The 26,765-nt window shown below is 42.5% G+C and overlaps 1 protein-coding gene across 1 annotated transcript in view; it reads right to left on the bottom strand.

The window, feature by feature from the left end:
* Window positions 1–24,770, bottom strand: part of PLS1 (plastin 1) — a 243,679-nt gene extending 218,909 nt beyond the window's left edge. The window contains exon 1 of the mRNA XM_069727564.1: window positions 24,660–24,770. The gene's annotated coding sequence lies outside the window, so the exon portion shown is untranslated. The remainder of the gene's footprint in view (window positions 1–24,659) is intronic.
* Window positions 24,771–26,765: the final 1,995 nt, after the last annotated feature.

The following is a 26,765-nucleotide window of genomic DNA, read 5'->3' as shown; positions in this document are numbered from 1 at the left end:
TTTGTCTGACCGGAGGGGGTCTCAGGTTCGGTACCCCCGCCGATAAGCAACACTATGCAGCACCTTTAATGTACAAAAACTTTTATAAAATGACAGTTACATTTTAAATGTACAAAAATGTATCAACGAGTACCTGGTGCTATCAACGGAGCTGGCGGGAACAGGATCCAGAAGCCAAAATTGTTTCTTCCCAAATTAGTGATTATAAAAACATAAGATATCTCATCGCTCTACATTGTCACATGAAATTCTCCCGATGTGACCCGGTCCAATCTTTCTTTTCTTTACCTTAATAAAATGCTCCTTGACAGATGGAGATCAATGTTCTGACTGTTTCCCTCCTCTGTTTACACGCTCTTGTTTGATTGAATCAGTTTTTGCACCGCACCATTTCCTTTCAGGATTTTCGTGGGATTTTTGTGCAAACCTCAGCTGTTCAATGAGATAATGCTGCATAGAGTGCAAAACCTTTACAAGATCCGTATTCTTTAAAGGATTATTTAGTATATTCACAAGATTAAAATCCAAATTCAGCACCCCACTGGGCTTAATATATACTAATATAATCTTGTGAGTATACTGATTAATCTTTGCAGGAGTTCGGATCTTGGAACGGATTTTCACTATGTACAGATTTACCTCTCAGAATAACTGAGGTTTGCAAACAAATCCAATGAAAATCCTGAAAGGAAGTGATGAGGAATAAAAGCTGATTCCGTCACATAAAATACTACCAGAGGAGGGTTAAAACTTAAAAGGTCTGTAGAAAAACATTTTCTCAAGGTGAAAAAAAGACAAATCCTTCTGGAGAATATCATTTAGCAGAGCAAAACAGAGAAGAGCCTTATGCTTTTATAGTTAAAGGGAATGTGGCATAATAAAATTATTGTTTAAAGGGAACCTCTTCTGGTTTGGGCAGCAAGAATCAGAGCCGGGCTGCACTATTGCTTCCGCGTATATTTTTCTCCAAAATGCTCTGGTGTTTGTAGAGCTGGCAAGGTCCGGCACCACCCTCGACAGTTTTTTCCCAGCACCTCACCAGGATATTGACAGGTCTCTCCATATGAGGGCTCATGTGCACAACCAGTTAAATAGGACAAGTGCTATCCATAATGTTGACGAATATCACTCGTACCCATGTTATTCTATGGGGCTGTGCACATGTCCAATTTTGATCTGTGTGTTGGATGATAATCAGCAGTGCAAGCCTATGGGTCCGTGGAAAACATAACACCACACTCGGATGACATAGTTTTATAGTGGCCAATCAGAGCCCAGCTTGATTTTTTCAAAAGAACTCCAAGGTATGATTGCTATAGGGAAAAAAAAACAGCAGCATTTCACTCAGACAATTCCATAAATCTCCCCCACATAGTCAGAAAATGTAAAATGTAGAATAGGGGACTGACTATAAATCACCTACATACTGTAAACTTTATAGTGAACCTATCAACAGGTACATGCTGCCTGATCTAAGGGCAGCACACATCAGGCATTGGGTGTATGATCTCAGCCAGGCATGTTTGACTCTAAAACACTGCTGGAATCAGGCAGTGTCTGATAAATGCTGCCCGTGGATCGGTTGAGATTATAAAATGTCTAAAATATGATACGTTGTGCATCTGGAGCGGAGATTACTATTCTTTTTTCCAAGAACATATATTGAAAGTACAGATATTCCCAGTCTGCTTCCTGGTTCAGCACGGTCTCACTATCACTGCTCATATGGGGACTAATTTACGGAGCTCTTTATGAACTGCTACTTGTGCTATGTAGTCACTTTTACTTCTACTATGGATACACTTTGTGGCTTGAAAATATCCTTGCTATCAGTGGAATTTTAATGACCCTAGAAGCTGAAGTTCAATGCAACCATGATATAATTATCTCCTTTGTGGTAATAGGCTTAGGAACAATTTAGAAGGCTAAAGATTGATTTTTATTGTTGAAAAGGAAAAAAAGTTGTCAGCATTCACTATCTACATTAATAAAGGTAATTGAAGAAAATAATTTAACCCCTTTTAACGTTTGCATGTTAATGACCGGGCCAATTTTTACAATTCTGACCATTGTCCCTTTATGAGGAAATAACTCTGGAACGCTTCAATGGATCCCGGTGATTCTGAGAGTGTTTTTTCGTGACATATTGTACTTTATGGCAGTGGTACAATTTCTATGGCATGACTTGCGTTTATTTGTGAAAAAAATGGAAATTTGGCAAAATTTAGAAAACTTCGCAATTTTCCAACTTTGAATTTGAGTTTGCTGACCAATCAAGCACTGTGGTACTGTTGTTTTTAAACCAGGTATTGGTACTTTTGGCAGTGTGGACAGGTGCCAAGTCCTGCTGGAGAATGAAATTTCCATCTCCAGAAAGCTTGTCAGCAGAGAGAAGCATGAAGTGCTCTAAAATTTCCTGGTAGACAGCTGTGCTGACTTTGGTCTTCATAAAACACATTGTACCTATACCAGCAGATGACATGGCTCCCCAAACCATCACTGATTGTGGGAACTTCACACTAGACCTCAAGCAGCTTGGATTTTGTGCCTCTCCACTCTTCCTCCAGATTCTGGGATCTCGATTTCCAAGGTCTAGTGTGAAGTATCCACAATCAATGGTGGTTTTGGGAGCCATGTCATCTGCTGGTGTAGGTCCACTGTGTATTATCAAGACGAAAGTCAGCGCAGCGGTCTACCAGTAAATTTTAGAGCACTTCATGATTCCCTCGGCCAACAAGCATTTTAGAGATGGAAATTTAAGTCTCCAGCAGGACTTGGCACCTGTCCACACTGCCAAAACTACCAATACCTGGTTTAAAAACAACAGGATCACTGTGCTTCATTGGCCAGCGAACTCGTCTGACCTTAATGGTAATGTCAAGATGAAGATGAGAGACACCAAATCCAACAAGGCAGATGAGCTGAAGGCTGCTACCAAAGCAACCTGAGCTCTCATAACACCTCACCTGTGCCACAGGCTGATCACCTCCATGCCACGCCACACTGATGCAGTAATTCATGCAAAAGGAGCCCCAGCCAAGTATTGAGTGCATTTACTGAACATACATTTCAGTAAGCCAACATTTCGGATGTGAAAATCATTTTTTCAAGCTGGTCTTATAAAGTATTTTAATTTACTGAGATAGTGACTTTTGTGTCATCATTGGCTACAAGCCATAATCAACATACAGTATCTACTTTACATCAGCACAATTTTGGAACCAAATATTTTTTTTGTCAGAAAGTTACATGGGTTAAAAGTTCACCAGAGATTTCTCATTTTTACAACACCATTTTTTTTAGGGACCACATCACATTTGAAGTCACTTTGAGGGGTCTATATGATAGAAGATACCAAAGAGACATCATTCTAAAAACTGCGCCCCTCAAGGTGGTCAAAACCACATTCAAGAAGTTTATTAACCCTTTAGGTGCTTCACAGGAATTTTTGGAGTGTGGAAATAAATGAACATTTAACTTTTTTTCACGAAAAATTTACTTCAGATCCAAATTTTTTTATTTTGACAAGGATAACAGGGAAAAAAGATCTGAGTACTCCAATAAGGGAGAAAACCACTGTTGGCCGCATGGCAGAGCTCAGAAGGGAAGGAACGCCATTTGACTTTTTGAATGCAAAACTTCTGGAACAATTGGCGGACGCCATGTCACGTTTGGAGATCCTCTGATGTGCCTAAACAGTGAAAATCCCCCACAAGTGACACCATTTTGGAAACTAGACCCCTCAGGGAACAGATCTAGATGTGTGGTGAGCATATTTAACTCTGAGGTGCTTCACAAAGTTTATAACACTGAGCCGTGAAAATTAAAAAAAAAAAAACAAATTTTCTCCACAAATGCTAATATGAAATTTTTTATAACAAAATGAGATCCATTTTTTCTTAGTGCACCGATACCCTACATGTAATCGGGAAATATTTTTCAGGCACGGTGCACAGCTCAGGAAGCAAGGAGCGCCAGATTTTACCGTTATGGCTTGCAGGTACCATGACCCACTGGGAGAAGGAATGAGGTGCCAGAACCCCCATAAGTGACCCCATTTTACAAACTACACCTCTCAATGAATTCATCTAGGGGTGCAGTGATCATGTTGACATCAGGGAAAGAAGCAGCAATGAATGTTGCCAAGTGAAAATTGCAAACTGCCGCTGTAGTGACCAGTACGCTGTAGTGACTAGTACGTTGCAGTCACCAGTACGTTATGCCCAGCCTGTGCTTCATTAGGCATGCACCCATAAGTTAGGTGGGCTCTCATCACTTCAGAAATGCCAAATGTGGATGCTGTATGTGGTTTAGGTACACTTTGGGGCTTAGAAGAGAGGGGGGCATTTGGATTTGGGAGCACAGAATTTGCTGAATTTTTTTTGGTGGGTGAGGAGCCATTTAGCTTTTCGAGAGAAATATATACTACTAGTAACATGGAAGGCCCCTATATTTCCGTTAACATATAATGGATCTGAGTGAGGACTTGCTTTTTTTGTGGACTGAGTGGAAGCTTTTATTGGGAACATTTTACATAACGTTTGGGATCACATTTACCTAGCGCTCTACGCTGAGCACTTAGTTTGGGATTTCCATCTAAATCTTTGAATGATGTGATTCAGATGAAACCCCCAACGGATCCATTCACTATAATGAGGCAGCAGAGTTACTCTGGACTCCATCTGGCCTCTGTTCAGCGGTGTCCTTCTTTTCAGAAGTGCACAAAACTGTGGCCGATTGCACTTTTATGCAATCCTAAAAAGATGGACACCACTGGATCACAGGCCAGATGGCATACACAGTGCCTTCATCTGCCTCATTATAGGGAATCTTCCTCCAGAGATTCCGTCTGAATCACGTATTTCAGAGATTTACACGGAAACCCCGGTGTAAGCGCTCAACGCAGAGCGTAGGATAAATATGCGCTGAGCCTTACTGTGATCTCTGAGAGGCAGAATGAAAAAATGAACAGTAGGTGAAGAATTGGTTTTATTTTTTTTTTACGCCATTCCTCATGTGGTATAAGTGATTAGGCAACTTTACTCTTCAGGTCGGTGTGATTACAGCGGTACCAGATTTATATCGGGTTTTTATGTTTTGTTGCTTTTATGCAATAAAACTATTTTATAGAAAAAAATAATCATTTTTGCATCGCTTTATTGTGAGACCTAAAACTTCTTTATTTTTCTGCTAATGGAGCTGTATGATGGCTTGTTTCTTGTGTGACAAAATGTCCTTTTCAGCGGTACCATGTTTATTTACTGTATATCCGTCTTTGGACTGTGTTTTATTCCACTTTTTGGTATTATGATAAAGCATTGTTTTTTGCCTTGTGTTTTATTTTTTTATGGTGTTCACTAAAGGGGTTAACTAGTGGGACAGTTTTATAGGTCGGATTATTGTGGACACGGTGATACCAAATATGTGTATTTTTATTGTTTTTTTTTTTCATTACATTATTTATTTAGAGATACAATATCTTTTGATCTTTTTATTATTATTTTTAATTTAATGTAATATTTTTACAATTATCTAAAAAACCTTTTTTTTACTTTTTTACTTTGTCCCAATATGGGACAATCATTTTTTGCAGGCTTCTACAGCAAGGAGATGAAGCAGAATTCCCATGCTGCAGAAACTGTCAGCTCTGCACTGTCAGACAAACTTGCTCATCATGTACTGGACATGATCATCAGGTTTGCTAGGTCTGGTGACCCGGATGTCGTCATAGTAACATACATAGTAACATAGTAACATAGTTAGTAAGTCCATCCAGTTCAGCCTATATTCCATCATAATCAGGGCCGGCGTTAGGGGCAGGCAGACTAGGCAGCTGCCTAGGGCCCACGCTGCCCTAGGGGCACCCAGCCAGGGGCGGACACACTGCTGATGGCACTGCTCCAGGGCCCAGCGGTGGAGGGGGGCCCCTGCAGGCAGGCCCGGTATTATGCAGGATCGGGCCCCTCTCACTCCCTCCTATAATCATGGAACACCCAGTGCGAGGGAGAGAGCGGGGCGCGAACTGCAGGAGATCAAAAAGGGGACGTGTCATGCAGGGAGAGACGCTGGTCAATGAACGCTTTCCTTACCTCACCATGACCAGACTGAGGAAAGCGTTCACTGGTTGCTGTCCTCCTGCATGGCGCGTCCCAATCGTGAGTACTCACCCCTACAGTCAGGTGAGGTGCCCCACTGCACAGCACATAGAGACAGCAGTGGAGGAAGAGAGCCTTACAGTGTCTTCTGCTCCCTCCACTGCTCTGTCCCCAGCAGGCTGCAGCGTCTCCTCACTGTGAAGAGATGGGGGAGGAGCTCACTGCACAGGACAGCAAGTAGAACCAGGGGGCTGATATCAGTGCTGTCTGCTCTGTGTCCCATCCCCCACAGTGGGGTCTGCAGCCCTCTCCAGCTGAACTATGTGACCTCATCCAGGGCTCATCTGATCACCTTTACAAGATTAGTATGTGTGTATATATGTGCTTGTATATATGTATGTATGTGTGTGTGCATCTGTGTGTATGTTTCTATCTGTGTGTATATCTGTGTATGTATGTATGGCATATGTGTGTATGTATGGTATATTTGTATGGCTGTGTGTGTATACATGTACAGTATGTGTATGTCTATGTGTGTATGTATGTACAGTATCTGTGTGTATCTGTGTATGTGCAATAAATTTTTTGGGATATATGGTATATATGTATGTTTATGTGCATGTACATACAGTATATGTGTATGTATATGTGTGTACGGTATGTGTATACTATGTGTATATACTGTATGTGTGTATGTATGGTACATGTATGTGTTTCTGTATGTTCGGTATATGTATATATGTACGGTATGTGTATTTGGGTGCATGTATGGTATATGTATGTACGGTATGTGTGTACTATATGTGTATATAACTATCTGTGTATGTACGGTATATGTGTGTGTATGCATGTAAGGTATGTGTATGTATGTACGGTATATGTATGTGTATCTGTGTGTATGTATGGTATATGTATGTACGGTATTTGTGTGAATGTACGGTATATGCATGTGTGTATGTACGGTATGTGTATGTATGACGGTATATGTATGTGTATCTGTGTGCATGTAAGGTATATGTATGTGTTTGCATATACTGTATTTGTATGTATATCTGTATGTACGGTGTATGTATGTACGGTATGTGTATACTATATGTGTATATAACTGTATGTGTGTATGCATGTAAGGTATATGTCTGTATGTATGTACGGTATGTGTATCTGTGTGTATGTACGGTGTATGTATGTACGGTATGTGTATACTATATGTGTATATAACTGTATGTGTGCATGTAAGGTATATGTCTGTGTATGTATGTACGGTATGTGTATCTGTGTGTATGTACGGTATACAGTGGGGCAAAAAAGTATTTAGTCTGTCAGCAATAGTGCAAGTTCCACCACTTAAAAAGATGAGAGGCGTCTGTAATTTACATCATAGGTAGACCTCAAATATGGGAGACAAACTGAGAGAAAAAAATCCAGAAAATCACATTGTCTGTTTTTTTAACAATTTATTTGCATATTATGGTGGAAAATAAGTATTTGGTCAGAAACAAAATTTCATCTCAATACTTTGTAATATATCCTTTGTTGGCAATGACAGAGGTCAAACGTTTTCTATAAGTCTTCACAAGGTTGCCACACACTGTTGTTGGTATGTTGGCCCATTCCTCCATGCAGATCACCTCTAGAGCAGTGATGTTTTTGGCTTTTCGCTTGGCAACACGGACTTTCAACTCCCTCCAAAGGTTTTCTATAGGGTTGAGATCTGGAGACTGTCTAGGCCACTCCAGGACCTTGAAATGCTTCTTACGAAGCCACTCCTTCGTTGCCCTGGCGGTGTGCTTTGGATCATTGTCATGTTGAAAGACCCAGCCACGTTTCATCTTCAATGCCCTTGCTGATGGAAGGAGGTTTGCACTCAAAATCTCACGATTCATGGCCCCATTCTTTCATGTACCCGGATCAGTTGTCCTGGCCCCTTTGCAGAGAAACAGCCCCAAAGCATGATGTTTCCACCACCATGCTTTACAGTAGGTATGGTGTTTGATGGATGCAACTCAGTATTCTTTTTCCTCCAAACACGACAAGTTGTGTTTCTACCAAACAGTTCCAGTTTGGTTTCATCAGACCATAGGACATTCTCCCAAAACTCCTCTGGATCATCCAAATGCTCTCTATCAAACTTCAGACGGGCCCGGACATGTACTGGCTTAAGCAGTGGGACACGTCTGGCACTGCAGGATCTGAGTCCATGGTAGGCCTTGTTACATTGGTCCCAGCTCTCTGCAGTTTATTCACTAGGTCCCCCCGCGTGGTTCTGGGATTTTTGCTCACTGTTCTTGTGATCATTCTGACCCCGTGGGGTGGGATTTTGCGTGGAGCCCCAGATCGAGGGAGATTATCAGTGGTCTTTTATGTCTTCCATTTTCTAATTATTGCTCCCATTGTTGATTTCTTCACTCCAAGCTGGTTGGCTATTGCAGATTCAGTCTTCCCAGCCTGGTGCAGGGCTACAATTTTGTTTCTGGTGTCCTTTGACAGCTCTTTGGTCTTCACCATAGTGGAGTTTGGAGTCAGACTGTTTGAGGGTGTGCACAGGTGTCTTTTTATACTGATAACAAGTTTAAACAGGTGCCATTACTACAGGTAATGAGTGGAGGAAAGAGGAGACTCTTAAAGAAGAAGTTACAGGTCTGTGAGAGCCAGAAATCTTGATTGTTTGTTTCTGACCAAATACTTATTTTCCACCATAATATGCAAATAAATTGTTACAAAAACAGACAATGTGATTTTCTGGATTTTTTTTTCTCAGTTTGTCTCCCTTAGTTGAGGTCTACCTATAATGTAAATTACAGACGCCTCTCATCTTTTTAGGTGGTGGAACTTGCACTATTGCTGACTGACTAAATACTTTTTTGCCCCACTGTATGTATGTACGGTATGTGAATACTATATGTGTATATAACTGTATGTGTGCATGTAAGGTATATGTCTGTGTATGTATGTACGGTATGTGTATCTGTGTGTATGTACGGTGTATGTATGTACAGTATATGCCAGAACAAAAATCATTGTTCTCATCAGCACATCGCCCAATTAAAACTGCAGATATGCTGCTAAGATGATACTGTATGGGGACAGATTGATTTACTAGTGATCATTCTGTCCCCATCATTATTCCTCAGCCAGTGTAAAGAGTGTTAATCACACTCGTTTAGTGGCCTGAAATCAGCGCATGTAGCTACAACCAACATGTTTCTGTTTGATGGTGCAATATGTTAGCATTTGGGGCCCCATTTTAATTATTTGCCCAGGGCCCCACTTTGCCTAAAACCGGCCCTGATCATAATAAATCCCCAGATCTACGTCCTTCTACAGAACCTAATAATTGTATGATACAATATTGTTCTGCTCCAGGAAGACATCCAGGCCTCTCTTGAACCTCTCGACTGAGTTCGCCATCACCACTTCCTCAGGCAAGCAATTCCAGATTCTCACCGCCCTAACAGTAAAGAATCCTCTTCTATGTTGGTGGAAAAACCTTCTATCCTCCAGACGCAAAGAATGCCCCCTTGTGCCCATCACCTTCCTTGGTATAAACAGATCCTCAGCGAGATATTTGTATTGTCCCCTTATATACTTATACATGGTTATTAGATCGCCCCTCAGTCGTCTTTTTTCTAGACTAAATAATCCTAATTTCGCTAATCTATCGGGGTATTGTAGTTCTCCCATCCCCTTTATTAATTTTGTTGCCCTCCTTTGTACTCTCTCTAGTTCCATTATATCCTTCCTGAGCACCGGTGCCCAAAACTGGACACAGTACTCCATGTGCGGTCTAACTAGGGATTTGTACAGAGGCAGTATAATGCTCTCATCATGTGTATCCAGACCTCTTTTAATGCACCCCATGATCCTGTTTGCCTTGGCAGCTGCTGCCTGGCACTGTCTGCTCCAGGTAAGTTTATGATTAACTAGGATCCCCAAGTCCTTCTTCCTGTCAGATTTACCCAGTGGTTTCCCGTTCAGTGTATAATGGTGATATTGATTCCTTCTTCCCATGTGTATAACCTTACATTTATCATTGTTAAACCTCATCTGCCACCTTTCAGCCCAAGTTTCCAACTTATCCAGATCCATCTGTAGCAGAATACTATCTTCTCTTGTATTAACTGCTTTACATAGTTTTGTATCATCTGCAAATATCGATATTTTACTGTGTAAACCTTCTACCAGATCATTAATGAATATGTTGAAGAGAACAGGTCCCAATACCGACCCCTGCGGTACCCCACTGGTCACAGCGACCCAGTTAGAGACTATACCATTTATAACCACCCTCTGCTTTCTATCACTAAGCCAGTTACTAACCCATTTACACACATTTTCCCCCAGACCAAGCATTCTCATTTTATGTACCAACCTCTTGTGCGGCACGGTATCAAACGCTTTGGAAAAAATCGAGATATACCACGTCCAATGACTCACCGTGGTCCAGCCTATAGCTTACCTCTTCATAAAAACTGATTAGATTGGTTTGACAAGAGCGATTTCTCATAAACCCATGCTGATATGGAGTTAAACAGTTATTCTCATTGAGATAATCCAGAATAACATCCCTCAGAAACCCTTCAAATATTTTGCCAGCAATAGAGGTTAGACTTACTGGCCTATAATTTCCAGGTTCACTTTTAGAGCCCTTTTTGAATATTGGCACCACATTTGCTATGCGCCAGTCCTGCGGAACAGACCCCGTCGCTATAGAGTCCCTAAAAATACAAGTCTATGGGCAAAAAACGCATCCTGCGGGCACATTTGCAGGATCCGTTTTTTGTCCGAAACGACGGATTGCGACGGATGCCAAACGACGCAAGTGTGAAAGTAGCCTTAGGGCTAGGGTTGGGGCTAAAGTTAGGGCTAGGGTTAGGGTTGGAGCTAAAGTTAGGGCTAGGGTTAGGGTTGGGGCTAAATTTAGGGTTGGGTGTTATGGACCTGGTGGTTAGGAGCACCCGGAATGATCTGATGGTTAAACTCACACAGGACAAGCTCTGGGAAGTGGGAGCTCTGCTGACCGCAACCCCTAATCCTACCACACAAATAGAAATAGCCGTGGAGCGTACCTATCTCTGCCTAGACGCCTCTTCACAGCCTAAGAGCTAACTAGCCCTAGAGATAGAAAATAAAGCCTACCTTGCCTCAGAGAAATTCCCCAAAGGAAAAGGCATCCCCCCACATATATTGACTGTGAGTTAAGATGAAAGTCACAAACACAGAAATGAAACAGGTTTCAGCAAAGGGAGGCCAGACTTACTAAACAGACTGAGGATAGGAAAGGTATCTTTGCAGTCAGCACAAAAAACTACAAAAAGACCACGCAGAGTGTGCAAAAAGACCTCCGCACCGACTCACGGTGCGGAGGTGCCACTCTGCATCCCAGAGCTTCCAGCTACCAAGGCAAAATCATGATAGCAAGCTGGACAAGGAAACAATTAACAAATAATTAACTAGCAGGGACTTAGCTTCTGCTGGAGTAGACAGGTCACCAGAAAGATCCAAGAGCGAACTGAACCAGTACAAGAACATTGACAGCTGGCATGGGGTAACGATCTGAGTGGAGTTAAATAGAGCAGCCAGCCAAAGAATAAACTACGTCACCTGTGGAAGGAACCTCAGAAGCAGCAGCTCCACTCACAGCCACCAGAGGGAGTCCATGGACAGAACTCGCCGAAGTACCATTCATGACCACAGGAGGGAGTTCGATAACAGAATTCACAACAGTACCCCCCCTTGAGGAGGGGTCACCGAACCCTCACCAGAGCCCCCAGGCGAGCCAAATGAAAGGCACGAACTAGATCGGCAGCATGAACATCAGAGGCAAAAACCCAGGAATTATCTTCCTGACCATAACCCTTCCACTTGACCAGGTACTGGAATTTCCGTCTCGAAATACGAGAATCCAAAATCTTCTCCACCACATACTCCAACTCCCCCTCGACAAACACCGGGGCAGGAGGATCAACAGAGGGAACCATAGGTGCCACGTATCTCCGCAATAACGACATATGGAACACATTATGGATGGTAAAAGAAGCTGGAAGGGCCAAACGAAAAGACACAGGATTGAGAACTTCAGAAATCTTATACGGACCAATGAAACGAGGCTTAAACTTAGGAGAGGAAACCTTCATAGGAACATAACGAGACGACAACCAAACCAAATCCCCAACACGAAGTCGGGGACCAACACAGCGCCGGCGGTTAGCAAAACGTTGAGCCTTCTCCTGGGACAATGTCAAATTGTCCACCACATGAGTCCAAATCTGCGGCAACCTGTCCACCACAGTGTCCACACCAGGACAGTCCGAAGGCTCAACCTGCCCTGAAGAGAAACGAGGATGGAAACCAGAATTACAGAAAAAAGGAGAAACCAAAGTAGCCGAGCTGGCCCGATTATTAAGGGCGAACTCAGCCAAAGGCAAGAAGGACACCCAATCATCTTGATCAGCAGAAACAAAGCATCTCAGATATGTTTCCAAAGTCTGATTAGTTCGTTCGGTTTGGCCATTTGTCTGAGGATGGAAAGCCGAAGAAAAAGACAAATCAATTCCCATCTTAGCCCAAAAAAAGGACCGCCAAAACCTCGAAACAAACTGGGAACCCCTGTCCGAGACGATGTTCTCTGGAATGCCATGCAAACGAACCACATGCTGGAAAAACAATGGCACCAAATCAGAGGAGGAAGGCAATTTAGACAAGGGTACCAAATGGACCATCTTAGAGAAGCGATCACAAACCACCCAAATGACCGACATCCTTTGAGAGGCAGGGAGATCTGAAATAAAATCCATGGAAATATGCGTCCAGGGCCTCTTCGGGACCGGCAAGGGCAAAAGCAACCCACTGGCACGAGAACAGCAGGGCTTAGCCCGAGCACAAGTCCCACAGGACTGCACAAAAGAACGTACATCCCGTGACAAAAAAGGCCACCAAAAGGATCTAGCCACCAAATCTCTGGTACCAAAGATTCCAGGATGACCAGCCAACACTGAACAATGAACCTCAGAGATAACTCTACTAGTCCATCTATCAGGGACAAACAGTTTCTCCGCTGGACAACGGTCAGGTCTATCAGCCTGAAACTTCTGCAGCACCCGCCGCAAATCAGGGGAGATGGCAGACAAAATTACCCCCTCTTTGAGAATACCCGCCGGCTCAGGAACACCTGGAGAGTCAGGCACAAAACTCCTTGACAGGGCATCAGCCTTCACATTCTTAGAGCCCGGAAGATACGAAACCACAAAATCAAAACGGGAGAAAAACAGCGACCATCGAGCCTGTCTAGGATTCAACCGTTTGGCAGACTCGAGATAAGTCAAATTCTTGTGATCCGTCAAGACCACCACGCGACGTTTGGCTCCTTCAAGCCAATGTCGCCACTCCTCGAATGCCCACTTCATGGCCAACAACTCTCGATTGCCAACATCATAATTGCGCTCAGCAGGCGAGAATTTTCTAGAAAAGAAGGCACATGGTTTCATCACCGAGCCATCAGAACTTCTTTGCGACAAAACAGCCCCTGCTCCAATCTCAGAAGCATCAACCTCGACCTGAAACGGGAGCGAAACATCTGGCTCGCACAACACAGCGGCAGAAGAAAAACGACGCTTCAACTCCTGAAAAGCCTCTACAGCCGCAGAGGACCAATTGACCACATCAGCACCTTTCTTGGTCAAATCAGTCAACGGTTTAGCAACACTAGAAAAATTAGCGATGAAGCAACGGTAAAAATTAGCAAAGCCCAGGAACTTCTGCAGGCTCTTCACAGATGTCGGCTGAGTCCAATCATAAATGGCCTGAACTTTAACAGGGTCCATCTCGATAGTAGAAGGGGAAAAAATGAAACCCAAAAATGAAACCTTCTGAACTCCAAAGAGACATTTTGACCCCTTCACAAACAAGGAATTCGCACGAAGGACCTGGAACACCATTCTGACCTGCTTCACATGAGACTCCCAATCATCCGAAAAGACCAAAATATCATCCAAATATACAATCATGAATCTATCCAGGTATTTTCGGAAGATGTCATGCATAAAGGACTGAAACACAGATGGAGCATTAGACAGCCCGAATGGCATAACCAGGTACTCAAAATGGCCCTCGGGTGTATTAAATGCTGTTTTCCATTCATCGCCCTGTTTAATTCGCACAAGATTATACGCCCCTCGAAGATCTATCTTGGTGAACCAACTAGCCGCCTTAATCCGAGCAAACAAATCAGACAGCAGCGGCAAAGGGTACTGAAATTTGACTGTGATCTTATTAAGAAGGCGGTAATCAATACAAGGTCTCAAAGAACCATCCTTCTTGGCCACAAAAAAAGAACCCTGCTCCCAACGGTGATGACGACGGGCGAATATGACCTTTCTCCAAGGATTCCTTTATATAACTCCGCATAGCGGCGTGCTCTGGCACAGATAAATTAAACAGTCGGCCCTTAGGAAACTTACTACCAGGAATCAAATTAATAGCACAATCGCAACCCCTATGAGGAGGTAGGGCACTGGATTTGGGCTCATCAAATACATCCCGGTAATCTGACAAAAACTCAGGGACTTCAGAAGGAGTGGAAGGTGAAATTGACAGCAATGGAACATCACCATGTACCCCCTGACAACCCCAGCCGGACACAGACATAGATTTCCAATCCAATACTGGATTATGGACCTGTAGCCATGGCAACCCCAAAACGACCACATCATGCAGATTATGCAACACCAAAAAGCGAATATCCTCCTGATGTGCAGGAGCCATGCACATGGTCAATTGAGTCCAGTACTGAGGCTTATTCTTGGCCAAAGGCATAGCATCAATTCCTCTCAATGAAATAGGATACTGCAAGGGCTCCAAGAAAAAACCACAGCTCCTGGCAAACTCCAAGTCCATCAAATTCAGGGCAGCGCCTGAATCCACAAATGCCATAACAGAATAGGACGACAAAGAGCAAATCAGAGTAACGGACAAAAGAAATTTAGACTGTACCGTACCAATGGTGGCAGACCTAGCGAACCGCTTAGTGCGCTTAGGACAATCGGAGATAGCATGAGTGGAATCACCACAGTAAAAACACAGCCCATTCCGACGTCTGTGTTCTTGCCTTTCAACTCTGGTAAAAGTCCTATCACATTGCATAGGCTCAGGCCTATGCTCAGAGAATACCGCCAAATGCACAGCTTTGCGCTCACGCAAGCGCCGATCGATCTGAATGGCCAAGGACATAGACTCATTCAGACCAGCAGGCGTGGGAAATCCCACCATGACATCCTTAAGGGCTTCAGAAAGACCCTTTCTGAAAATTGCCGCCAGGGCACACTCATTTCACTGAGTAAGCACAGACCACTTTCTAAACTTCTGACAATATACCTCCGCTTCATCCTGACCCTGACACAAAGCCAGCAAGATTTTCTCTGCCTGATCCACTGAATTTGGTTCATCATAAAGCAATCCAAGCGCCAGAAAAAACGCATCTACATCACGCAATGCTGGATCTCCTGGAGCAAGGGAAAATGCCCAGTCTTGAGGGTCACCACGCAACAAAGAAATAATGATTTTTACTTGTTGAACGGGGTCACCAGAGGAGCGGGGTTTCAAAGCTAGAAACAGTTTACAATTATTTTTGAAATTCAGGAACTTAGATCTATCCCCAGAAAACAAATCAGGAATTGGAATTCTAGGCTCTAACATCGGATTCTGAACCACAAAATCTTGAATGTTTTGTACCCTTGCAGTGAGATGATCCACACAAGAGGACAGACCTTGAATGTCCATATCTACACCTGTGTCCTGAACCACCCAGAGGTTAAGGGGAAAAGAAAGACAAAACACACTGCAGAGAAAAAAAAATGGTCTCAGAACTTCTCTTATCCCTCTATTGAGATGCATTAATACTTTTGGTCAGCTGTACTGTTATGGACCTGGTGGTTAGGAGCACCCAGAACGACCTGATGGTTAAACTCACACAGGACAAGCTCTGGGAAGTGGGAGCTCTGCTGACCGCAACCCCTAATCCTATCGCACAACTAGAAATAGCCGTGGAGCGTACCTATCTCTGCCTAGACGCCTCTTCACAGCCTAAGAGCTAACTAGCCCTAGAGATAGAAAATAAAGCCTACCTTGCCTCAGAGAAATTCCCCAAAGGAAAAGGCAGCCCCCCACATATATTGACTGTGAGTTAAGATGAAAGTTACAAACACAGAAATGAAACTGGTTTCAGCAAAGGGAGGCCAGACTTACTAAACAGACTGAGGATAGGAAAGGTATCTTTGCGGTCAGCACAAAAAACTACAAAAAGACCACGCAGAGTGTGCAAAAAGACCTCCGCACCGACTCACGGTGCGGAGGTGCCACTCTGCATCCCAGAGCTTCCAGCTACCAAGGCAAAATCATGATAGCAAGCTGGACAAGGAAACAATTAACAAATAATTAACTAGCAGGGACTTAGCTTCTGCTGGAGTAGACAGGTCACCAGAAAGATCCAAGAGCGAACTGAACCAGTACAAGAACATTGACAGCTGGCATGGAGTAACGATCTGAGTGGAGTTAAATAGAGCAGCCAGCCAAAGAATAAACTACGTCACCTGTGGAAGGAACCTCAGAAGCAGCAGCTCCACTCACAGCCACCAGAGGGAGTCCATGGACAGAACTCGCCGAAGTACCATTCATGACCACAGGAGGGAGTTCGATAACAGAATTCACAACAGTTGGGGTTAGGGCTAGGGTTAGGGCTAAAGTTAGGGCTAGGGTTGCGGCTAAAGTTAGGGTTAGAGTTGGGATTAGGGTTAGGGTTTTGATTAGGGTTGGTATTAGGGTTAGGGTTGGCATTAGGGTTACGCTTGGGATTAGGGTTAGGTTTGGGATTAGGGTTAAGGTTAGGGTTGGGATTAGGGGTGTATTGGGATTAGGGTTAGGTTTGAGGTTAGGGTTGAGATTAGGATTAGGGGTGTGTTGGATTTAGGTTTTTGATTAGGGTTATGGTTAGGGTTGACATTAGGGTTGTTTTTGGGTTAGGGTTGTAATTATCGTTAGGGTTGTGATTAGGATTATGGATCAGGTTGGGATTAGGGTTAGGGGTGTGTTGGGGTTAGGGTTGGAGTTAGAATTGGGGGGTTTCCACTGTTTAGGTACATCAGGGGGTTTCCAAACACGACAGCCAATTTTGCGCTCCAAAAGTCAAATGGTGCTCCCTCCCTTCTGAGCTCTGCCGTGCGCCCAAACAGTGGTTTACCCCCACATATGGGGCATCAGCGTACTCGGGATAAATTGCACAACTGTAGTGGTCCAATTTCTCCTGTTACCCTAGTGAAAATAAAAACTTGGGGGCTACAAAATATTTTTTATGGAAAAAAAAATATTTTTTATTTTCACGACTCTGCATTCTAAACTTCTGTGAAGCACTTGGGCATTCAAAGTTTTCACCACACATCTAGATAAGTTCCTTGGGGGGGTCTAGTTTCCACAATGGGGGTCACTTGTGGGGGGTTACTACTGTTTAGGTACATCAGGGGCTCTGCAATCGCAACATAACGCCCACAGACCATGCTATCAAAGTCTGCATTCCAAAACTGCGCTCCTTCCCTTCCGAGCTCAGCCGTGCGCCCAAGCAGTGGTTTACCCCCACATATGGGGTACCAGCATACTCAGCACAAATTGGAAAACAACTTTTGGGGTCCAATTTTTCTTGTTACCCTTGTGAAAATAAAAACTTGGGGGCTAAAAAATCTTTTTTGTGGAAAAATTTTTTTTTTATATTTTCACGACTCTGCATTATAAACTTCTGTGAAGCACTTGGGCATTCAAAGTTCTCACCACACATCTAAATAAGTTCCTTGGGGGGTCTAGTTTCCAAAATGGGTTCACTTGTGGGGGGTTTCTACTGTTTAGGCACATCAGGGGCTCTCCAAACGCGACATGGCGTCCGATCTCAATTCCAGCCATTTCTACTTGGAAAAAGTAAAACGGCACTCCTTCTCTTCCAAGCTCTGCAGTGCGCCCAAGCAGTGGTTTACCCCCACATATGGGGTATTGACATACTCAGGAGAAATTGCACAACAACTTTTGTGGTCTAATTTCTCCTGTTACCCTTGTGAAAATAAGAATTTTTGGTCAAAAAGATCATTTTTGTGTAAACAAATGCGATTTTTTATTTTCACGGCTCTACGTTATAAACTTCTGTGAAGCACTTGGGGGTTTAAAGTGCTCACAACACATCTAGATAAGTTCCTTAAGGGGTCTAGTTTCCAAAATGGTGTCACTTGTGGGGGGTTTCCACTGTTTAGGCACATCAGGGGCTCTCTAAACGTGACATGGCATCCAATCTCAATTCCAGCCAATTCTGCATTGAAAAAGTCAAACAGCGCTCCTTCACTTCCAAGCTCTGCGGTGCGCCGAAACAGTGGTTTACCCCACATATTTGGTATCGGCGTATTCAGGAGAAATTCCACAACAAAATTAATTGTTTAATTTCTGTTTTTACACTTGTGGAAATAAAAAAAAATGGTTCTGAAGTAAAATGTTTAAAAAAAAAAAGTGAAATGTTCATTTTTTCCTTCCACATTGTTTCAGTTCCTGTGAAGCACATAAAGGGTTAATAAACTTCTTGAATGTGGTTTTGAGAACCTTGAGGGGTGCAGTTTTTAGAATGGTGTCACACTTAGTTATTTTCTACCATATAGACCCCTCAAAATGACTTCAAATGTGATGTGGTCCCTAAAAAAAATGGTGTTGTAAAAATGAGAAATTGCTGGTCAACTTTTAACCCTTATAACTCCCTAACAAAAAAATTTTGTTTCCAAAATTGTGCTGATGTAAAGTAGATATGTGGAAAATGTTATTTATTAACTATTTTTTGTGACATATCTCTCTGATTTAAGGGCATAAAAATCCAATTTTGAAAATTGCAAAATATTAAAAATTTTCGCCATATTTCCGCTTTTTTCATAAATAATCGCAAGTAATATCGAAGAAATGTTACCACTATCATGAAGTACAATATGTCACGAAAAAAAAATCTCAGAATCAGCAGGATCTGTTAAAGCGTTCCAAAGTTATAACCTCATAAAGTGACAGTGGTCAGAATTGTAAAAATTGGCTCGGTCATTAAGTACCAAATTGGCTCTGTCACTAAGGGGTTAAAGTGTCTACAATTAACAAATGAGCATCAGATCCGGATCATTGAGCAATGAAAGTGGCATGGTCTGAAGAATCATGCTTTGTTTCACATCATATGAATGGCAGGGTGTCTGTGTGCCACTTAACTAGGAAAAGATGACACAAGGATGCAGTGTGATGCTAGGCAATATTCTGTTGGTAAACCTTGAGTCCTGGTTTTCATAAAGTCCTGGTCAAAAGTTTGAACACACCTGATCATACAATGCCTTTCCTTGTTCTTACTTGAATGTGCATATGGTAGATTCAGACTGAAGGCAGCAAAATAACTAAGGCACACATATGTAACCAAGGAGAACAAGAGATGCATGTGAGACAAACCAGAATACGTGTTCCATTAGATTCCTGAAAGTCCTCACCCCTTTTATTTACTTCTCTCAAGCAGCCTTGCAGCGCTGGGGTCTTGGGTTCAAATCCCACCAAGGGCAACATCTGCAAGGAGTTTGTATGTTCTCCCCGTGTTTGCGTGGGTTTCCTCCGGGTACTCCGGTTTCCTCCCACATTCCAAAGATATACTGATAGGGATTCTAGATTGTGAGCCCCAACAGGGACAGCGATGGCAATGTGTTCAAACTGTAAAGCACTGCGTAATATGTTAGCGCTACATAAAAAGAAAGATTATTTATTTATTTATTTATTTATTTAGAATGGCCTCCAGTGAACAAGTAAGCCTTGTCAAAAGTTCATTTGTGGAATCACTGGCCTTCAGAAAGTGTTTGCGATTATTAGGTGTTTTTTTTTTACAGAGTAGATGCTAGTACACAGTTTCATACAGTGCTAAGCCCTATTCCATAGCTGTTTTTCACCAGAATATAGCAAAACCACTCAAATAAATAATAAGAAATGACAGTCCATTATTATTTTAAGACATGCAAGTAAGTCAACTAGAAAAATTAAGGGTATCCTCAAGTGAAGTCATGAAAGCCATCAATTAGGTTGATGAAACTGGCTCTCATAAGGACTATAAGGAAGGAAGATCAAAAATTACCTCTGTTGCAGAGCATATGTTCAATACCTCAGATAACAGCACTCATACAGTTGTGCTCAAAAGTTTACATACCCCGGCAGAATTTTTGTCCTGTTGCAACACAAATAATGATCCTAGTAACTGCAAACCAGATGGGATGGCATGTTGTTGCAGAATGATGTGCTACTCTTGCTAGGTAAGAGTGCCGTGAATTTGAAATAAATCACCAACAGTGTCACCAGCAAAGCACCCACACATTTAGAAACCATCTGATCACTTTTTCTGTGTCTCACAGAGATATGATGATTGGTACCAAAAATCTTGTATTTTGATAAGTTGGACAATAGTATAGATTTCCACTGCTCTAATGTCCAATTCTTGTTTTTCTTAGCCCAAACAAGTCTTGTCTTGTTTGAGGTCGTCAGTAGTGGCTTCTCTTTAGCAACTTGACCATAAAGGCCTTTTTCTTGCACTCACTTCTGGACAGTTGATGTTGAGATGTGTCTGTTACTTGATGTCTGTGCATCGTTTACAGTTGAGCTCAAAAGTTTACATACCCCAGAAGATTTTTTACTTTCTTGGCCTTTTTTTCAGAGAATATGAATGATAACACCAAAACTTTTTCTCCACTCGTGGTTAGTGGTTGGGTGAAGCCATTTATTGTCAAACTACTGTGTTTTCTCTTTTTAAATAATAATGACAACCCAAAACATCCAAATGACCCTGATCAAAAGTTCACATACCCCATTTCCTAATACGGTGTATTGCCCCCTCTAACATAAATGACAGCATCTTTTGTGGTAGTTGTGTATGAGGTTCTTTATTTTCTCAGATGGTAAAGCTGCCCACTCTTCTTGGCAAAAGCCTCCAGTTCCTGCAAATTCCTGGGCTGTCTAGCATGAACTGCGCACTTGAGATTTCCCCAGAGTAGCTCAGTGATATTGAGGTCAGGTGACTGAGATGGCCACTCCAGAACCTTCACTTTGTTCTGCTGTAGCTAATGACTGGTCGACTTGGCCTTGTGTTTTGGATCGTTGTCATGTTGGAACGTTCAAGTACATACCATGCGTAGCTTCCCGGGTTGATGAGTGCAAATTTGCATCCAGTATTTGCTGATAACGTGCTGCATTCATCTTTCCTTCAACTTTGACCAAGTTTCCTGTGCCTTTGTAGCTCACACATCCCCAAAACATCAGCTATCCACCTCCGTGCTTTACAGTAGGAATGGTGTTCCTTTCATCATAGGCCTTGTTGACCTCTCTCCAAATGTAACGTTTATGGTTTTGGCCAAAAAGTTCAATTTTGGCCTCATCACTCCAAATGACCTTATTCAAGACATTTTGAGACTTGTCTCTGTGCTGTTTTGCGTATTGTAGGCGAGATACTTTGTGGCATTTGTGCAGTAATGGCTTTCTTCTGGTGACTCCTGATGTTATTTGTGGGTTTTTCTTTGCATCCTGAACAATTTTCCTGTCAGCTGTGGATAACATTTTTGTTGGTCTAACTGACCATGGTTTTGTTTTTACATTGCCACTGATTTTCCATTTCTAATCACAGTTTGAGCGCTCCTGACTGGCATTATCAATTCCTTGGATATCTTTTTGATTCCCTTTCCTGTTTTATACAGTTCAACTACCTTTTGCCGTAGATCTATTGATAATTCTTTTGCTTTCCCCATGACTCACAATCCAGAAATGTCAGTGACTGGATGAAAGATACCAGAGTCTGTCTGGATCCCAGAAATTCACTCAGCTTTTATGCACCCACACTGATTACAAGCAAACAGGTCACAGATGAGGATGTTACCTTTAGTAGTCATTCAAACCTGTTGTGAATTCTGTGGTCAAGCTCCCTCCTGTGGTTATGAGTGGTACTTCGGCTGGTTCTGTCCATAAGCTTCCTCTGGTGGATGTGAGTGGGGATGCGGCTTCTGAGTTTCCTTCCTCAGGTGACGAGGTTAAGTCGTTAGGTGCTGCTCTATTTAACTCCACCTAGTTCTTTGTTCCTGGCCTCCAGTCAATGTTCCAGTATTGGTCTTGCTCTCTCCTGGATCGTCCTTGTGGCCTGCATAAGCTAAGTTCTGCTTGTGTTTCTTGGTTTGCTATTTTTTCTGTCCAGTTGGCTATTTTGGTTTGTCTTGCTTGCTGGAAGCTCTGGGACGCAGAGGAAGCACATCTGTACCGTTAGTCGGTGCGGAGGGTCTTTTTGCGCCCTCTGCGTGGTTGTTTGTAGGTTTTTGTGCTGACTGCAAAGCTATCTTTCCTATCCTCGGTCTATTCAGTAAGTCGGGCCTCACTTTGCTAAAATCTATTTCATCCCTGTGTTTGTATTTTCATCTTTACTCACAGTCATTATATGTGGGGGGCTGCCTTTTCCTTTGGGGAATTTCTCTGAGGCAAGGTAGGCTTATTTTTCTATCTTCAGGGCTAGCTAGTTTCTCAGGCTGTGCCCGAGGCGCCTAGGTCTGGTCAGGAGCGCTCCACGGCTACCTCTAGTGTGGTGTGATAGGATTAGGGATTGCGGTCAGCAGAGTTCCCACGTCTCAGAGCTCGTCCTATGTTATTAGTAACTATCAGGTCACTTTGTGTGCTCTTAACCACCAGGTCCATTGTGGTTCTGAATCACCAGTTCATAACCCAAACCCATTCGTGTCAACTTCTGTGCATGTTATCAGGCCAAAATCATCAGGGTATGTGAACTTTTGATCAGGGTCATTTGGAGGTTTCAGGTTGTCATTATGATTTAAAAAGAGAAAACACAGTAGTTTGACAATAAATGGCTTCACCTAACCACTAAGCATGAGCGGAGAAAAAGTTTTGGTCTTAATAATAATTTTTATTATTACTTTTGTCAGATTCACGTTATTTCTGTAACCATTGTGGGTTTTTCTGTCATTAAACAAGGGGTACTAACAATTGTGACCACGTGTGTATGTGTACATATACATATATGTGTGTGTGTATTAATAGATGCAGGATGTGGCACATCTAAGGTATAGATGATGCGAGACCATTGACATTTTATAACAAATACAGTGAACTTTATGGTACTTTTTCTTAGTTTGATTACAGTAAATTTTTATCATCGAAAGAATATTAACTTCAAGTCAAATCTTATTATTTCATAATATATATTTATAGAAATTGCAGCTCACTATTTCTTCAATACATTTCCAAATCTCCTACCTAGTTTCATACAGTGATTTAAAGGGGTTATTCCTTTTACCACATTTGTGTGACTGCAGCTTCATTAAAACAGTGAACATGCGACCCCCATTCTCTGATTAGTGGAAGTCCCTTCAATGGAAACCCAAGAGATCAGACAATTATGATTTATCCTGTGTGACAACCTATCTAAATTCTAAAACTCTCGCTGCCTACATCTGCTACTAGGGGGACTTACTGCATAAGGATTTATAAAACTCCTACTGTACTTTTTAGAGATGTATACATCTGTGTACAATGAGCTCCCCCTAGAGGCAGCTGCAGATAAATATAATTGTAACATTGGTCACGCAGCACAGGTTTGCCAGACGCAGGCATGGTATTGTTGTTGTTTTTTATCGGTAGAGAAAAATCATATCTGAAATAGCTGATTTTTTTTTGTTTTTATTTGAGCATGAGAATGAGAAACAAAACAGTAAAATGTCAGCGAATTTTGTCATAACAAATTAAAAATTAGAGATTAAAAATTTAAATTAAGATATTTAAAATGGAAAAAAAAACTTTTCTTCTGAAAAAAAAACCTCTCCCACGCAATATACATAAGCCAAACTACCTGACCAAGTCTAATGGACAGGACGGATGTTGTGGAACTTATGATCTGTATGCTGTGTATGACATCAGTTTCAATACCTGTAAGTTCATTGTGTGCAAAACAACTGATACACATTGTGTACCATCCATGAGGTATAAAACTAATAATAAGAAGAGGAAACCAATGATAAATGCCACTTAAATATAAACTATAGACATTCCAGTCCTTACGCTGAATATCTTTGCAAAAGCAAAGCGCGAAGTATATTCCAATAATGTGCTAACAAAGCAAGTCCCTATTGTGAGATATGTAAACATACTGCTGGCTGCGTCACTCTTTATCCATCCAGATCAGTGTTCCCGAACTGCAATCCTCAGATACCACCAATAGGTCACGTTCGTATGATTATTTCCAGTGCACCAGGCATTGCTGAAGATGTCCTTTCCTATGGGAGATCTCTACATCAGGACCTGGTGAGGGTACTTGAGGATGGACGCGGAGAGGCAATGGTCTACATTGCAACTATTATTTTCAGAAATGGTAGGGTTTATAACAATGCACCAAGCAAACTTGATACCACTAGTGTCACTATGCTTCAAGCGACCACTAAACATAATGAATGGCAACAAGCAGCAGCACAAGAACAGTAGATTGGCAGTAGAGCCGCATACCTTGATGGATGGCTGGTGTGAAATGGAAAAATGTAGCCGTACATTTAAATCATGCACTGAGCTGTCAAATGACGACCTGTCCTCTAGCTTGAACTTGGCAGGAAGGTGCAGCTAAGGGTTGTGTATTAATTATATAACATGGGAACTTTGTCCTGCGGGCCAACCTGAGCAGGGTGTGGGTGTGATCGTCTGATCTGCTATTGCCTGACAGTATCTGTAGGGAAATATGAAATTGAAAGAAAGATTTCATTTTACTCTGGTTCAAAGACGGCACCATATTTGCAGCTCCACTGACTGCCAAGCTATATTTATACCATGGATGGAAGGGTACAATAATTTGTCCACATTGACTATACTGTACATGGACTGCTTAATAACCGGGGAAGATCAGAAGAAAAGCACAATACAATGTCCAGGGCATACCTTTTTAAGGATATATATTATATTGTATTCGGTATATTTTATTTAAAACCCCAATTCCAAAAAATTTGGGATGCTGTATAAAATGCAAAGAAAAAAAGAATGTAATGATTTGGAAATATCTGATAACCATATTTTACCCGCAACAGAACATAGAACACAGATCAGAAGGTGAAGGTTGGACATTCTTCAATTTCATAATTTCATTTGAAAAAATTTAACTCATTGAGAAATTGATAGCAGAAACACATTTCAAAAAGTTGGGGCAAGGTCATGTCTACCACTGTGTAGTCTTTTTGCAACAGCCGGTAATATCTGGGAAGTGAGGAGTAGAGTTGAGCGACTTTTACTTTTTTAGGATCGAGTCGGGTTTCGCGAAACCCGACTTTGTCAAAAGTCGGGTCGGGTGAAATCGGCCGATTATTGCGAAAAGTCGGGGGCCGACCGAAACACGAAACCCAATGCAAGTCAATGGGGAATCAAAGTCGGCAGTGAGTGGAGGACAGGAAAACACCTACAGTGTCCATTTTAATGCCAAAAACGTCAATTCTTATTTCTTAAGCTTGTCAATCTTAATTTACTTTATAATAATAGTTAGGCATTGAAAACAAGGAGTCATTTGGCTAAAGTTGTGGGGGGGTAGGGCTGGCTCAAGATTTTCGTGGGCCCAGGAAACGCGGAATATGTCATTACGGTGGAGCAGGGAGAGGTAAGTATTTCAACTTTGCAAGTGCTGTGATCCTGAGCAAGCAGGGGGGGCCCACTCGTTGGCACTTGGCACTGGCACAGGGCCCCTCATAGTACGGCGGTGTGTTTGACGGCGGGTGGCGCCTCCCACTGCCAGAGACACTTTTGCGTACTATGAGGGGCCCTGTGCCAGTGATGTCGCCGAGTATTCCCCCCACCTGATGAAGGAACCTGCACTTTCATCTGCACCTTCCTCTTTGTCCCCGTGTAAGGTGGTATAGTATGTGGGAAGGGGAACCTGACTTTCAGCAGGGTCAGATTCTGGCTGTGTAGAGTGCAAGGGGAATGTAGTGGTCTGGGTCAATGAACCAGCAGACTCATCTAGCAGTGGCTGGGCAATGGGCAGGATGAGAAGGAAACACAGATATAGGCCCAAATAAGAAAGTAGGCTAAATGCTGTTCAAAAATGGTAACAGGACGAAACAGGCGGCATTGCTTTGTTCAGTTGAGGAAAACTGTAATGAGTGGCAGCCAGACACAGTTAGTAGGCCAAAATAATAAAGTAGGCTAAATGCAGTTCAAAATTGGTAACAGGCCTAAACAGGCGGCATTGCTTTGTTCAGTGGAGGACAACGGTAATGAGTGGCAGACACAGTTGGTAGGCCCAAATAATAAAGTAGGCTAAATGCAGTTCAAAATTGGTAACAGGACTAAACAGTCGGCATTGCTTTGTTCAGTGGAGGACAACTGTAATGAGTGGCGCAGACACAGTTTGTAGGCCCACAATAAAAAAGTAGGCTAAATGCAGTTCAAAATTGGTAACAGGACTAAACAGGCGCCATTGCTTTGTTCAGTGGAGGACAACTGCAATGAGTGGTGCAGACACAGTTTGTAGGCCCACAATAAAAAAGAAGGCTAAATGCAGTTCAAAATTGGTAACAGGACTAAACAGGCGCCAATGCTTTGTTCAGTGGAGGACAACTGTAATGAGTAGCGCAG

This window comes from Ranitomeya imitator, chromosome 5 (genome assembly GCF_032444005.1).
Source record: "Ranitomeya imitator isolate aRanImi1 chromosome 5, aRanImi1.pri, whole genome shotgun sequence".
Taxonomy (NCBI): Eukaryota; Metazoa; Chordata; class Amphibia; order Anura; family Dendrobatidae; genus Ranitomeya; species Ranitomeya imitator.
Note: the sequence above shows the minus strand (reverse complement) of the source record. Positions and strands in the feature narration are given on the sequence as shown.